Source organism: Lucilia sericata, unplaced genomic scaffold (assembly GCF_015586225.1).
Source record: "Lucilia sericata isolate MDLA Ls3-8-SP2 unplaced genomic scaffold, ASM1558622v1 Contig002091F_arrow, whole genome shotgun sequence".
In the NCBI taxonomy this organism is placed as follows: domain Eukaryota; kingdom Metazoa; phylum Arthropoda; class Insecta; order Diptera; family Calliphoridae; genus Lucilia; species Lucilia sericata.
Genome location: NW_023995942.1, coordinates 51,480 through 65,000, shown reverse-complemented (window position 1 = coordinate 65,000; position 13,521 = coordinate 51,480). Strand labels below are relative to the sequence as shown.

The 13,521-nt window shown below is 29.7% G+C and overlaps 1 protein-coding gene across 1 annotated transcript in view; it reads right to left on the bottom strand.

The window, feature by feature from the left end:
* Positions 1-13,521, bottom strand: part of LOC119613368 (uncharacterized protein MAL13P1.304-like) — a gene marked incomplete at its 5' end in the record, with an annotated part of 38,623 nt that overhangs the window by 4,917 nt on the left and 20,185 nt on the right. The gene's annotated exons all lie outside the window — the stretch shown is intronic.

Sequence of the window (13,521 nt, the reverse complement as noted above, 5' to 3'; positions counted from 1 at the left end):
AAGAACTTTCTAATAAGAGATAGAGTTGTAATCGTTCAAAAAATTCTATTATTTATTTAAAATCGACAAAATTTGAAAAGGTCGAGTTCAAGTAAGAAGTTTGTGAAGGCTTGAGACGTGGTGAATCCGACTATGATTTCCTCCATCACATCTGGGATTTGAGATATCGTGTCCTGAAAATTTAAAAACACAATTTTTATGACATCTACCTGTTTTTATAAAATGTTGTAAGCCATCTGAAAGTCTATTCTGTCAACTTTAAAATAAAGGCCTAATATTTGACATATCTTCTCCTTTCCATTCCAGATGTGATGGAGGAATTCAGATTCAGATTCAGCGCGGCTCCAAAGGATACTTTGGTCATTAGGTTAAACATTTGTCGGCCTGCCTATCTATCTATCTATCTATCTATCTATCTATCTATCTATCTATCTATCTATCTATCTATCTATCTATCTATCTATCTACCTATCTACCTACCTATCTATCTATCTATCTATCTATCTATCTATCTATCTATCTATCTATCTATCTATCTATCTATCTATCTATCTATCTATCTATCTATCTATCTATCTATCTATCTATCTATCGATCTATCGATCTATCGATCTATCTATCTATCTATCTATCTATCTATCTATCTATCTATCTATCTATCTATCTATCTATCTATCTATCTATCTATCTATCTATCTATCTATCTATCTATCTATCTATCTATCTATCTATCTATCTATCTATCTATCTATCTATCTATCTATCTATCTATCTATCTATCTATCTATCTATCTATCTATCTATCTATCTATCTATATATATATCTATCTATCTATCTATCTATCTACCTATCTATCTATCTACCTATCTACCTATTCTATCTATCTATCTATCTATCTATCTATCTATCTATCTATCTATCTATCTATCTATCTATCTATCTATCTATCTATCTATCTATCTATCTATCTATCTATCTATCTATCTATCTATCTATCTATCTATCTATCTATCTATCTATCTATCTATCTATCTATCTATCTATCTATCTATCTATCTATCTATCTATCTATCTATCTACTAGTTGGAGTTATGTCCTAATTCTTTTAAAAAACTATTTTAACCAAATTTTATAATAAACTGTAAAATTTGTTTAAGTATTCCTTTTTCTAGACATATTTGACTTTTATAGATATATAAATAACTGTCTGTCTGTCATACCCCACAAAAAAAAACTAACAAATTCGTAAACAATTTAAAATATTTGCGTGTTAAATAAAAATCATGAAAAATGATTTTTCTCCAACACATTTGAAAGCATTAATCAAAATATGTCTATGTCAAAGCAAAAACAACAATTTTCTAGTACAACTAAATAGTTTCTGGGCCTAAAAATGTCTTGGCCAATAACACTCGTACAAATTACTAAGCGGCGAAAAGACTTATGAAATCATTCTTAGTCATGATCTTTAAAAAAAAAATATAAACAATAAAAAATAGCCTTCGGGCATTTAAGTCAAAAAGTAACAAATTTAACAGCAAAATTATTATTAATTTAAGCGTGTGAAAACCTAGACATTTGCCGAAAGATTTTCTTTAACAAAAATATGAAAAACAAAAAATTATGAAATTTTTTTTAATTTATTATGGTTAACGAATTTTTAGCTAATCTTTAGTTTAATTAAAATTTTTTTCAAAGAACAAAATTTCCATACTTTTTTTTAAAAATTTCTTTAAAGATTAATTTTTTATTTTGCTTTTCATTCATTTGAAATTTTTACATTTTTTAAGTAAGTTTGTGTTCTTTTTTATATTTTAAATATTTAAATTTATGCCTAAAAAAATTAGCTGCCAACTAATTTTATTTTATTACAGTTTATGTTTGTTTAAAAAATTTATTTTCAAGGTTAAGGGTGTTTATTTTAAAATTTATGTTTAATATGTGAAAAATTAATTTAAATGAACTGTTTATAAAATAAGTGATTAAAAAGTCATTTCAAATTATTTCTTTTAGTGAGGAAGTAATTAGGGAAATGTTAAGTTTTTAATGGACAACACTTAAGCAAATTAAAGACAATGCTCTTGTGCACTAATGCACAATGCACTAATGTTCGTCTGCACCAAAACTTGAATACCTTCACCATTATCAGACTATAGATTAGACTATAGACTAGACTATAGAGTAGACTATAGACCAGACTATATACTAGACAATAGACTGGACTATATACTAGACTATAGATTAGACTAGACTATAACTAGACTATAGACCAGGCTATAGACTAGACTATAGACTAGACTATAAACTAGCCTATAGACAAGACTATATACTAGCCTATAGACTAGACTATCGACTAGACTATAGACTTGACTATATAGTAGACTATAGACTTAACTATAGACTAGAGTATAGACTAGACTATAAACTAGACTATAGACTAGACTATAGACTAGAGTATAGACTAGAGTATAGACTAGACTATAAAGTAGACTATATACTAGACTATAGACTAGACTGTAGACTAGATTGCAGAGTAGACTATAGACTAGACTATAGACTAGACTATAGATTAGACTATAGACTAGACTATAGATTAGACTATAGATTAGACTATAGACTAGACTATAGACTAGACTACAGACTAGACTATAGACTAGACTATAGACTAGACTATAGACTAGACTATAGACTAGACTATAGACTAGACTATAGACTAGACTATAGACTAGACTATAGACTAGACTATAGACTAGACTATAGACTAGACTATAGACTAGACTATAGACTAGACTATAGACTAGACTATAGACTAGACTATAGACTAGACTATAGACTAGACTATAGACTAGACTATAGACTAGACTATAGACTAGACTATAGACTAGACTATAGACTAGACTATAGACTAGACTATAGACTAGACTATAGACTAGACTATAGACTAGACTATAGACTAGACTATAGACTAGACTATAGACTAGTAGACTATAGACTAGACTATAGACTAGACTATAGACTAGACTATAGATAGACTATAGATAGACTATAGACTAGACTATAGACTAGACTATAGACTAGACTATAGACTAGACTATAGACTAGACTATAGACTAGACTATAGACTAGACTATAGACTAGACTATAGACTAGACTATAGACTAGACTATAGACTAGACTATAGACTAGACTATAGACTAGACTATAGACTAGACTATAGACTAGACTATAGACTAGACTATAGACTAGACTATAGACTAGACTATAGACTAGACTATAGACTAGACTATAGACTAGACTATAGACTAGACTATAGACTAGACTATAGACTAGACTATAGACTAGACTATAGACTAGACTATAGACTAGACTATAGACTAGACTATAGACTAGACTATAGACTAGACTAGACTATAGACTAGACTATAGATAGACTATAGACTAGACTATAGACTAGACTATAGACTAGACTATAGACTAGACTATAGACTAGACTATAGACTAGACTATAGACTAGACTATAGACTAGACTATAGACTAGACTATAGACTAGACTATAGACTAGACTATAGACTAGACTATAGACTAGACTATAGACTAGACTATAGACTAGACTATAGACTAGACTATAGACTAGACTATAGACTAGACTATAGACTAGACTATAGACTAGACTATAGACTAGACTATAGACTAGACTATAGACTAGACTATAGACTAGACTATAGACTAGACTATAGACTAGACTATAGACTAGACTATAGACTAGACTATAGACTAGACTATAGACTAGACTATAGACTAGACTATAGACTAGACTATAGACTAGACTATAGACTAGACTATAGACTAGACTATAGACTAGACTATAGACTAGACTAGACTAGACTATAGACTAGACTATAGACTAGACTATAGACTAGACTATAGACTAGACTATAGACTAGACTATAGACTAGACTATAGACTAGACTATAGACTAGACTATAGACTAGACTATAGACTAGACTATAGACTAGACTATAGACTAGACTATAGACTAGACTATAGACTAGACTATAGACTAGACTATAGACTAGACTATAGACTAGACTATAGACTAGACTATAGACTAGACTAGACTAGACTATAGACTAGACTATAGACTAGACTATAGAAGATTGAAATCTCTAAGACAAAAGGATTTCACTTACTGATGATGAAAATAATTTTAAAAGTTAGTTTTAAACTTAACTCCAAATTTGAGCTAAAATTTTCAGCTAAAAATAATCAGTTGTTTCTTTACGAATGCTTTACAATACCCCCAAGAAAAACTTACTTGCAACCTACTTACAGTAGAATGAAAATAATATTTTTAGTGGTGACAGTGACAGTTAGGCAGAGGCAGACAAGTAAAAATAAAAAAAACCCAAAGAATTATCTAACACTTAATTTCAATTTTGACCAAGAACTTGTTAAAAGAACGTGTTTTATGTCATCAAATTTAACACATTTTAGTTTCAATTTTGCGCTAAACAACAAAAAAAAAAAAATATATAAAAAAAGGCTTACAGTTTTTGTTGTAGTTGTTGACTATATTTTCTTTATTTTTTCAAGTCCAACGACCCGAGAGTACAATGTGTTGGGGCAACATTTAACCGGCATTACTACATGCTGCAGCAACAAATTGAAATTTTTTCTTTTCTTTTAGCATTGTTGTATTTATATTTGTTACTGTTATTGTAATTGTTGTTGTTGTTGTGGTTCATGTTGTAATAATTTATGGCATTATTATGCAGTTTTCAGAAAAATAAAATAAATGCTGGCTGGTTTTAGACAGAAAGAGTAAGAGAGACTCTTGAGTTGTTAGGTTTTGCTTGACTGCTTCAAATGGTATGGGATTTGCTACATTTTGGTAACACACATACACACACTTGGACTCACTCTCGAGTTGATTTTGTAAAGAAATGTTGGAAAACCAACAGAAACAAAACAAGAAGTTGACAACATGCGTGCACGCATTGTGGCATTGCACATGCGCCTGTATCCACATACAGATGTCAAGTATTCAAAGCAAACCAGCAAAACAAACAAATGTTGTCTTTTGAGACCCCAGCAGTTCTATGAAACTGCTCGACTTTAATGATTTTATCTAGTATTTTTGGTATTTGACTTATGCGTGACTCAGAGAAGAAGACTATTTACTAGATGACAACTCTTTGCATTACAAAGGTTATATACGATTCATTGGATCGTTTAATAAAGTAAAGTATGACAGGTAAGCATTCACCTCCCCTAAAACTACTGGGTCACTTACGCTTTAAGCCACAATTGCTACTACCTACTTGCCGTATAACTTTTGTTTAAGGATGTCTTGTTTTTTTTTGTAAACCAACAACATGAAATAGAATGTTTTAAGTTTGTCTATTTATTTGTTTGTATGAAGAAAGAAATCTTGTTTTCCTGTAGATTTTCTTAAGAAGACATTTTCGTTTAATTGGTTTGAAACCGGGTAAATATTTACTAAATATCAAGACGACATTTTAATACCCTACAACAGTTATTTCGGTTAAAGTTGTTAAACAAGAGAATTTAAAAGATTTTGAAGATTAAATCATAAAGTTTATTAGACGTAAATATGTTTAACCTGGAAATCTGATTACAAGGAATTTCAAAATTTTAACTGTAATCGTCAAGAGATTTGTGTGTTTATAGATTTCAACGAAATGCTACTTGAACTAGAGAAAAGGGGACATGTTACTTATTACGTCTTATTTTGGAAAAAAGTAATCTTCCCGATTATCTATTTTGATAAAATTATTAATTAACTTTAAGAAAATCGCCAAGATTTATCATTTTAACTGGTCATCTGAGAGTGATCAGCAGGGCCAAACTCCGCTAGATTGAAAAACACATTATGAAATTTAGAATCAGTAATAATCTAAATATGACATTCCCCCTCCAACTTAAAACTCTTCATTTATTAAGCGATCACTGAATAAAATGATCTCTCCACTGTCGATATGGAATTGGGCAGAATTCTCTCAAATAGCGATCGTACAGAGATGGAGTTGATCATTAAATTTGAAACTTTTTGATAAATGAGACTTAACTTTTTACAGGTGACCTAAGAGTGATTCACAAGGACCGATTTTCGCGATCTGGAACTGCGCAGAGGGAGAGAAAGAAAGCAATATGAATGTGTGAAGAATGCAAAGTATGATAAAGCTATTGAGACTACGTTACGGAACTTAGTATCAATGATAATTTGAAGAAGAGGATGTTTCGAGTACGATCGTGCAGAGAGAGAGAGAAAGGGACTCAACCATCAAAGCAGAGAATTCATAACGGGACCTAAATGATTTGGTTTTAGGAGATGTAAAGTAGATCATTAAAGTTGAAACTTTTTAATCATTTTAGCACTTAATGAGACTTAACTTTTTACAGGTGACCAAAGAGTGATTCACAAGGACCGATCTCCGCCAGATGAGATCGTGTAGAAGGAGAGAAAGAAAGCAATATGAAAGTATGGAGACTGCAAAGTATGATAAAGCTATCGGGACTACGTTACGGAACTTAGTACATATTAATGATAATCTGAAGAAGAGGGTGTTTTGAGTGCGATCGTGTAGAGAGAGAGGGAGAGAGAGAAAGAGACTCAACCATAAAAGCAAAGAATTCATAATGGGAACTAAATAATATCGGTTTAGAAGAGCTTTAGAATCATCTTGCCTAACTTAAAGATCTCTATTGTTGAGTTAGATCATATGGAAGCTAAGATCGTGTGATCAAGAAGAATTTTATTCTACGGAATTTATTAAAATTTCCTTCTAATTTTCACACTACATAAAGTAGAGTGAGTTTTTTAACTTCTGAAAAAAAAAATGTTTTACAACGTGATTACATGTCACATCAAAAAGATTAAAACTAAAAAGTGATGAAAAAACGCTAGAAAAAAAATCTAAGAAAGACTTTCAAATAACCATAAAATACGATGATGATGATCATCTTAACTTCAGTTTAAACGTGTTACATAAAAACGTGCTAAAGATTAAGAAAACTCGAAACTCAAAACAAACAACAAAAGAGACAATAAATTTCTTAATAATAAATTTACCTAAAAAGAATTAAAAAGAAAAATTCAACAACTAGAAAAGCTAACTTAAAAGGAAATTAAAATAAAAAGCAAATAAATTATGAGGTTGACAGTATGAACACAAATGCTTTTAATTTTTTTGTAAATTATTTAAAAATTTTATACACGCAATTGTTAACAATTAATTATCAAATGTTTTCTTTAAAGGTGTCAGTATTTGTGTTCATGACAAGTTTTGCTGTTATTTTTCGATTTTTTTTATTATTATTTATTTATACATTTATAAGATCAATAACGTGATTTTAATATTTATTTAATAGTTTTATTTTTATAACAGTAAGTTAACTAAAAAACTGATAGCTTTTTTTGTTTAATGACACCAGGTCTCGCTTTTAATAAATTAAGCTAAAAAGTAATGACAGACAGCCAGTTGAAGCCAAGTACTAAGACTACGATGTCTATAGTAATGGTAGTAAGTAGCTGTTTTGAAAAACTCTATAACTGTCATGTTAAATCACTGATGGCTTAGGAAGTGGGGAAGAAGTGTATAATGTAAATTGTTTATTAACTGTAACTGACACCTACAATAACGTAAGAGACAGTGTGTAAACTTATTGTTAATTGTTGTATTATTGTTATTGTTTTTTAAAGGTGTTTGGTAATTAATATTTCAATCAATTGTTTATTAGTGATTGGGAAAATTTGTTATTAAAAGTAATTGTAAAACCAAAAAAAATTAATAAATATTACTTAATACTGTTCCAACTGATCAATTGTAAAGACGATAAACAATCATTTGTTAAAAGTATAGTGAAGACTATACGCTGATCTATAGTTAAGACCATAGGCTAATCTATAATTAAGACTAAAGACTGATCTATAGTCAAGACTATATAGATTGATCTATATCAAGACTTTAGATTGATCTATAGTCAATACTATAGATTGATCTATAGTCAACACTATAGATTGATCTATAGTCAACACTATAGATTGATCTATAGTCAAGACTATAGATTGATCTATAGTCAACACTATAAATTGATCTACAGTAAAGACTATAGATTGATCTACAGTCAAGACTATAAACTGCTCTATAGTGAAGTCTACAGACTGATCTATAGTCGAGACTATAGATTGATCTATAATCAAGACTATAGATTGATCTATAATTAAGACTATAGACTAATCTAAAATCAAGACTATATGCAAGACTATAAACTGCAGATTGATCTATAGTCATGACTATAGATTGATCTATAGTCATAACTATAAACTGCTCTATAGTCAAGTCTACAGACTGATCTATAGTCGAGACTATAGATTGATCTATATTCAAGACTATAGATTGATCTATAATTAAGACTATATTCTGATCTGTAGTCAGGACTATAGATTGATTTACAGTCAAGACTATAGATTGATCTATATTCAAGACTACAGATTGATCTATAGTCAAGACTATAGATTGATCTATAGTCAACAAGACTATAGATTGATCTATAGTCAACAAGACTATAGATTGATCTATAGTCAAGACTATAGATTGATCTATAGTCAAGACAATAGATTGATCTATAGTCAAGACTATAGATTGTCTATAGCCAAAACTATAGACTAATCTATAGCCAAGACTATAGACTAATCTATAGTCAAGACTATAGACTGATCTATAGTCAAGACTATAGATTGATCTATAGTTAAGACTATATTCTGATCTATAGTCAAGACTATAGACTGATCTATAGTCAAGACTATAGACTGATCTATAGTCAAGACTATAGACTGATCTATAGTCAAGACTATAGACTAATCTATAGTTAAGACTATATTCTGATCTATGGTCAAGACTATATATTGATCTACAGCCAAGACTCTAGATTGATCTGTAGTCAAGACTATAGATTGATCTATTGTCAAGACTATAGATTGATCTATAGTCAAGACAATAGATTGATCTATAGTCAAGACTAAAGATTGTCTATAGCCAAGACTATAGACTAATCTATAGTCAAGACTATAGACTGATCTATAGTCAAGACTACAGACTGATCTATAGACAAAACTATAGACAAATCTATAATCAAGACTAAAAGCTTCTCTATGGTCAAGACTATAGACTGATTTGTAGTCAAGACTATAGACAGATTTACATATACTAATCTATAGATTTACATATACTAAGTTTGACTATAAGTTTGACCGATCAAAACGATTGTGTTATAATTGTAACTTATAGTGCCGCGTTTTTCCAATAAATCCTCTATATGAACTACCTCTATTATATATACATTTAGCTTTTTTCTAATTCCACACGATTGGAGTAGGTCAGTCATATATGTATACAACAACAATTTGGTCAAATTAACAACTTTATTTTCTGTTCTCTCTCTCTCCCTATTTCAAGCTATTATTTTAAAACCTTTTTACAGCATCTGGCATTAAATTTTCAAAAACAATTACGAGTTCTTATCACGAAAAAAATAACAAGAAAATTCATAGAAATAAATAAAGCAAAAAATAACTGGGTTAGTAAGTTTTGTTATTTTGCAAAATTGCCCTTAAGTTAAAATAGCAAATGATACCCTCTAAAGCTCCATACCAAAATGGTACAAACTTAAAAAAGTGTTTTAAATTATCTCTAGAAAAAAATAGAAAAAAAAAAAACACTAATGATTGATCGATTGCCGTCTATTGCTAATCATGCTAAAAAAATCTTACATTCTAATACAAAATGCAAAATAGCAAAAAAGCAATGTATTGCACGATCTGCCTTTTACTAGGTGCTGCTGCTGACACATGCAACATAAAACTTCGTTTTTTTTTGCATATGAATTTCCTTATGGGCATTTTCTAGCAACACTTGCATTTTGAACTGGAAATGTTAAAATAAGGTTTTAAGATATTGTCGTCATTAAGATCAATCATGATGTATTTTAAATTATTGAAGTTTATTGCTTTGCTGTTCGTACTATTCCAGCTCTATTTGTTATAATTAATTGTGATTTCTTGATTCTCTAGAATTTGTTGTTTGATGCCTGACACAAATTACACCCTGTTTTTGTTGTTGTTACATTTCCTACAGCCATCACGTAGAAACGATTTTTCTATTTTGAATTTTCCATTAAATATAGATTTTGTTGTATTTAGAATACAAGTGAATTTGATTTTATTTTGAAGTGATGTGTGGCCTTGCCGATTTGAATTGATTGTTTCAATTATCTGTTTGAAATGTTTGCTAAATCTATATGGAAATCTGGATAAAGTAAATGTCAGTTTTCAAAGTGCTAAAACTATATTGTTATAAAAAATAAGATCTACTAGGTGAGTATCTCTACAGTCAATACTATAGACTGATCTATAGTCATGACTATGTACTGATCTATAGCCAAGTATATAGACTGATCTATAGTCAGGTTTATTGACTGATCTGTAGTCAAGTTTATATACTGATCTATTCTCGAGACTATGGACTGATCTTAAGTTAAGACAGATCTTTTGTCTAGAATAACGGCAGATCTACAGTCAAAGCTATAAACTGATCTATAGTCAAGACTATAGACTGATCTATAGTCAAAACTATAGACTGATCTATAGTCAAGACTATAGACTGATCTATAGTCAAGACTATAGACTGATCTATAGTCAAGACTATAGACTAATCTGATAAATAGTCAAGACTATAGACTAATCTATAGTCAAGACTATAGACTGATCTATAGTTAAGACTATAGACTGATCTATAGTCAAGACTATAGACTGATCTATAGTCAAGACAATAGACTGATCTATAGTCAAGACTATAGACTGATCTATAGTCAAGACTATAGACTGATCTATGGTGCAGGTTATAAACTGATCTATAGTCAACACTATAGACTGATCTATATTCAAGACTATAGACTAATCTATAGTCAAGACTATAGACTAATCTATAGTCAAGACTATAGACTAATCTATAGTAAAGACTATAGACTAATCTGATAAATAGTCAAGACTATAGACTGATCTATAGTTAAGACTATAGACTGATCTATAGTCAAGACTATAGACTGATCTATAGTCAAGACTATAGACTGATCTATAGTCAAGACTATAGACTGATCTATAGTCAAGACAATAGACTGATCTATAGTCAAGACTATAGACTGATCTATAGTCAAGACTATAGACTGATCTATAGTCAAGACTATAAACTGATCTATATTCAAGACTATAGACTAATCTATAGTCAAGACTATAGACTAATCTATAGTAAAGACTATAGACTGATCTATAGTCAAGACTATATACTGATCTATAGGCAAGACTACAGACTGATCTATAGTCAAAACTATAGACTGATCCACAGTCAAGACTATAGACCGATCTATAGTCAAGACTATAGACTGGTCTATGGTGCAGGTTATAAACTGATCTATAGTCAAGACTATAGACTGATCTATAGTAAAGACTATAGAATGATCTATAATCAAGACTATAGACTTATTTATAGTCAAGACTATACACTGATCAATCAAGTCTTCAACATTTTTGTTTACCAACAACTACAAAAACTAGTCCCGTTAACCAAGTAACTCTGTGTAAAATATATTTTAACCAAAAAATTATAATTTAAATTTTTTTGTTTTAAGCAAATTAACAAATTTGTTTCACATGATTGACCTCATTGAGCATAAAATTATTTACCTCTATAATATAACTGAACTGCTGATGGTGGTAAATTTTTAAAAAATTTACAATAAATTTATTATACTGCAAATAAATTTATAAATTTAATTATGCAAATGTTGTAATACGAAACTGCTAAAACTAAACTACAACGATTATAAGTTTTTGTTTTAAAAGGAACGAATTTAAAATAAAAATGCAACAAAAATAAAAACGCTAAATAACACGGAAGTTTTTGTTTTTACAATGTTTTAAGTCTGTCTGTCCAACTGTTTTCAGTTTCATTTTTATTTAATCACACACAATTGTCTTGCGGTGTTGGTATAGTTCGTGGTCGGTCATACAGAAGGACCGTTGAACAGACAGACATCTGTCTATCAACTTAACCAGGGAAAATTGTATTTTTTTTTTTTTTTTTGTTACATTTTGATTTAAACATTTAATACCATTATTAGGCTAAAATAATCGGCAGAATAGTTTTTAATATTAACTAAAGGGAAAGTATTTATTTCTTTGGTTGTTGCCTGTTGCATAATTAGCAAAACTGTGGTGGTGGCGGTGGTGCGGTGAAAGAAACCCCGAACGAACAAATGACTGAATGAACAATTTACATTTAAAACAAATAAAACTAACAGTTTACAAATGCGAAAAGAAACCATATAAATGTTGTTAATAGCACTGATTTTGTACAGGCATGAAGGGTCTATTGCTCACTAATAGCAATGAGTTGTAAATGTGCATTTTAACATGATTTTTTATACTTTCAAATAGTCATATATAACTTATAGTTACTTACAATATTTTAAAATCTACTAAAACTCAATGAACTATTAATTGGAGGGAAAAATTATGCCGCTATTTTAAGACTATAGACTGATATATAGTGAATACTATACACTGATCTATAGTCAAGACTACTGACTGATCTATAATATAGGCTATAGTTTGATCTGTAGTCAAGACTATTGACTGATCTATAGTCAAGACTATAGACTAATCTATAGTCAAGACTATAGTTTGATCTATAGTGTAGATTATAGACTGATCTATAGTGTAGATTATAGATTGACTGATCTATAGTACAGACTTTAGAATAACTATAGAATGATTTATAGTCAAGACTATATATTGATCTATAGTCAAGACTATAGAATGATCTATAGTCAAGACTATAGTCTGATCTTTAGTCAAGACTGTAGGCTAATCTTTAGTTAAGACTATAGACCGATCTATAGTCAAGACTATAGACTGATCTTTAGTTAAGACTATAGACCGATCTATAGTCAAGACTATAGACTGATCTATAGTCAAGACTATAGTTTGATCTATAGTGAAGACTATAGTTTGATCTATAGTAAAGACTATTGACTGATCTATAGTCAAGACTTTAGTTTGATCTATAGTGAAGACTATAGTTTGATCTATAGTAAAGACTATAGTTTGATCTATAGTGAAGATTATAATTTGATCTATTGTGAAGGCTATGGACTGATCTATAGTGTAGATTATAGACTGATCTATAGTAATGACTTTAGAATAACTATAGAACACAACACTATAGAATGATCTATAATCAAGACTATAGAATGATCTATAGTTAAGACATTAGTTTAATCTATAGGCAAAAGTATAGAATGATCTGTAGAAAAGACTATATACTATAGATCTGTAGTCAAGACTATAAACAGATCTTTATTTAGGTCTATAGTCTATAGTCAAGGCTATAGATCAAATTGGTATTCAAAACAAATTAAAAACAAAAAAAATTCAAACAATT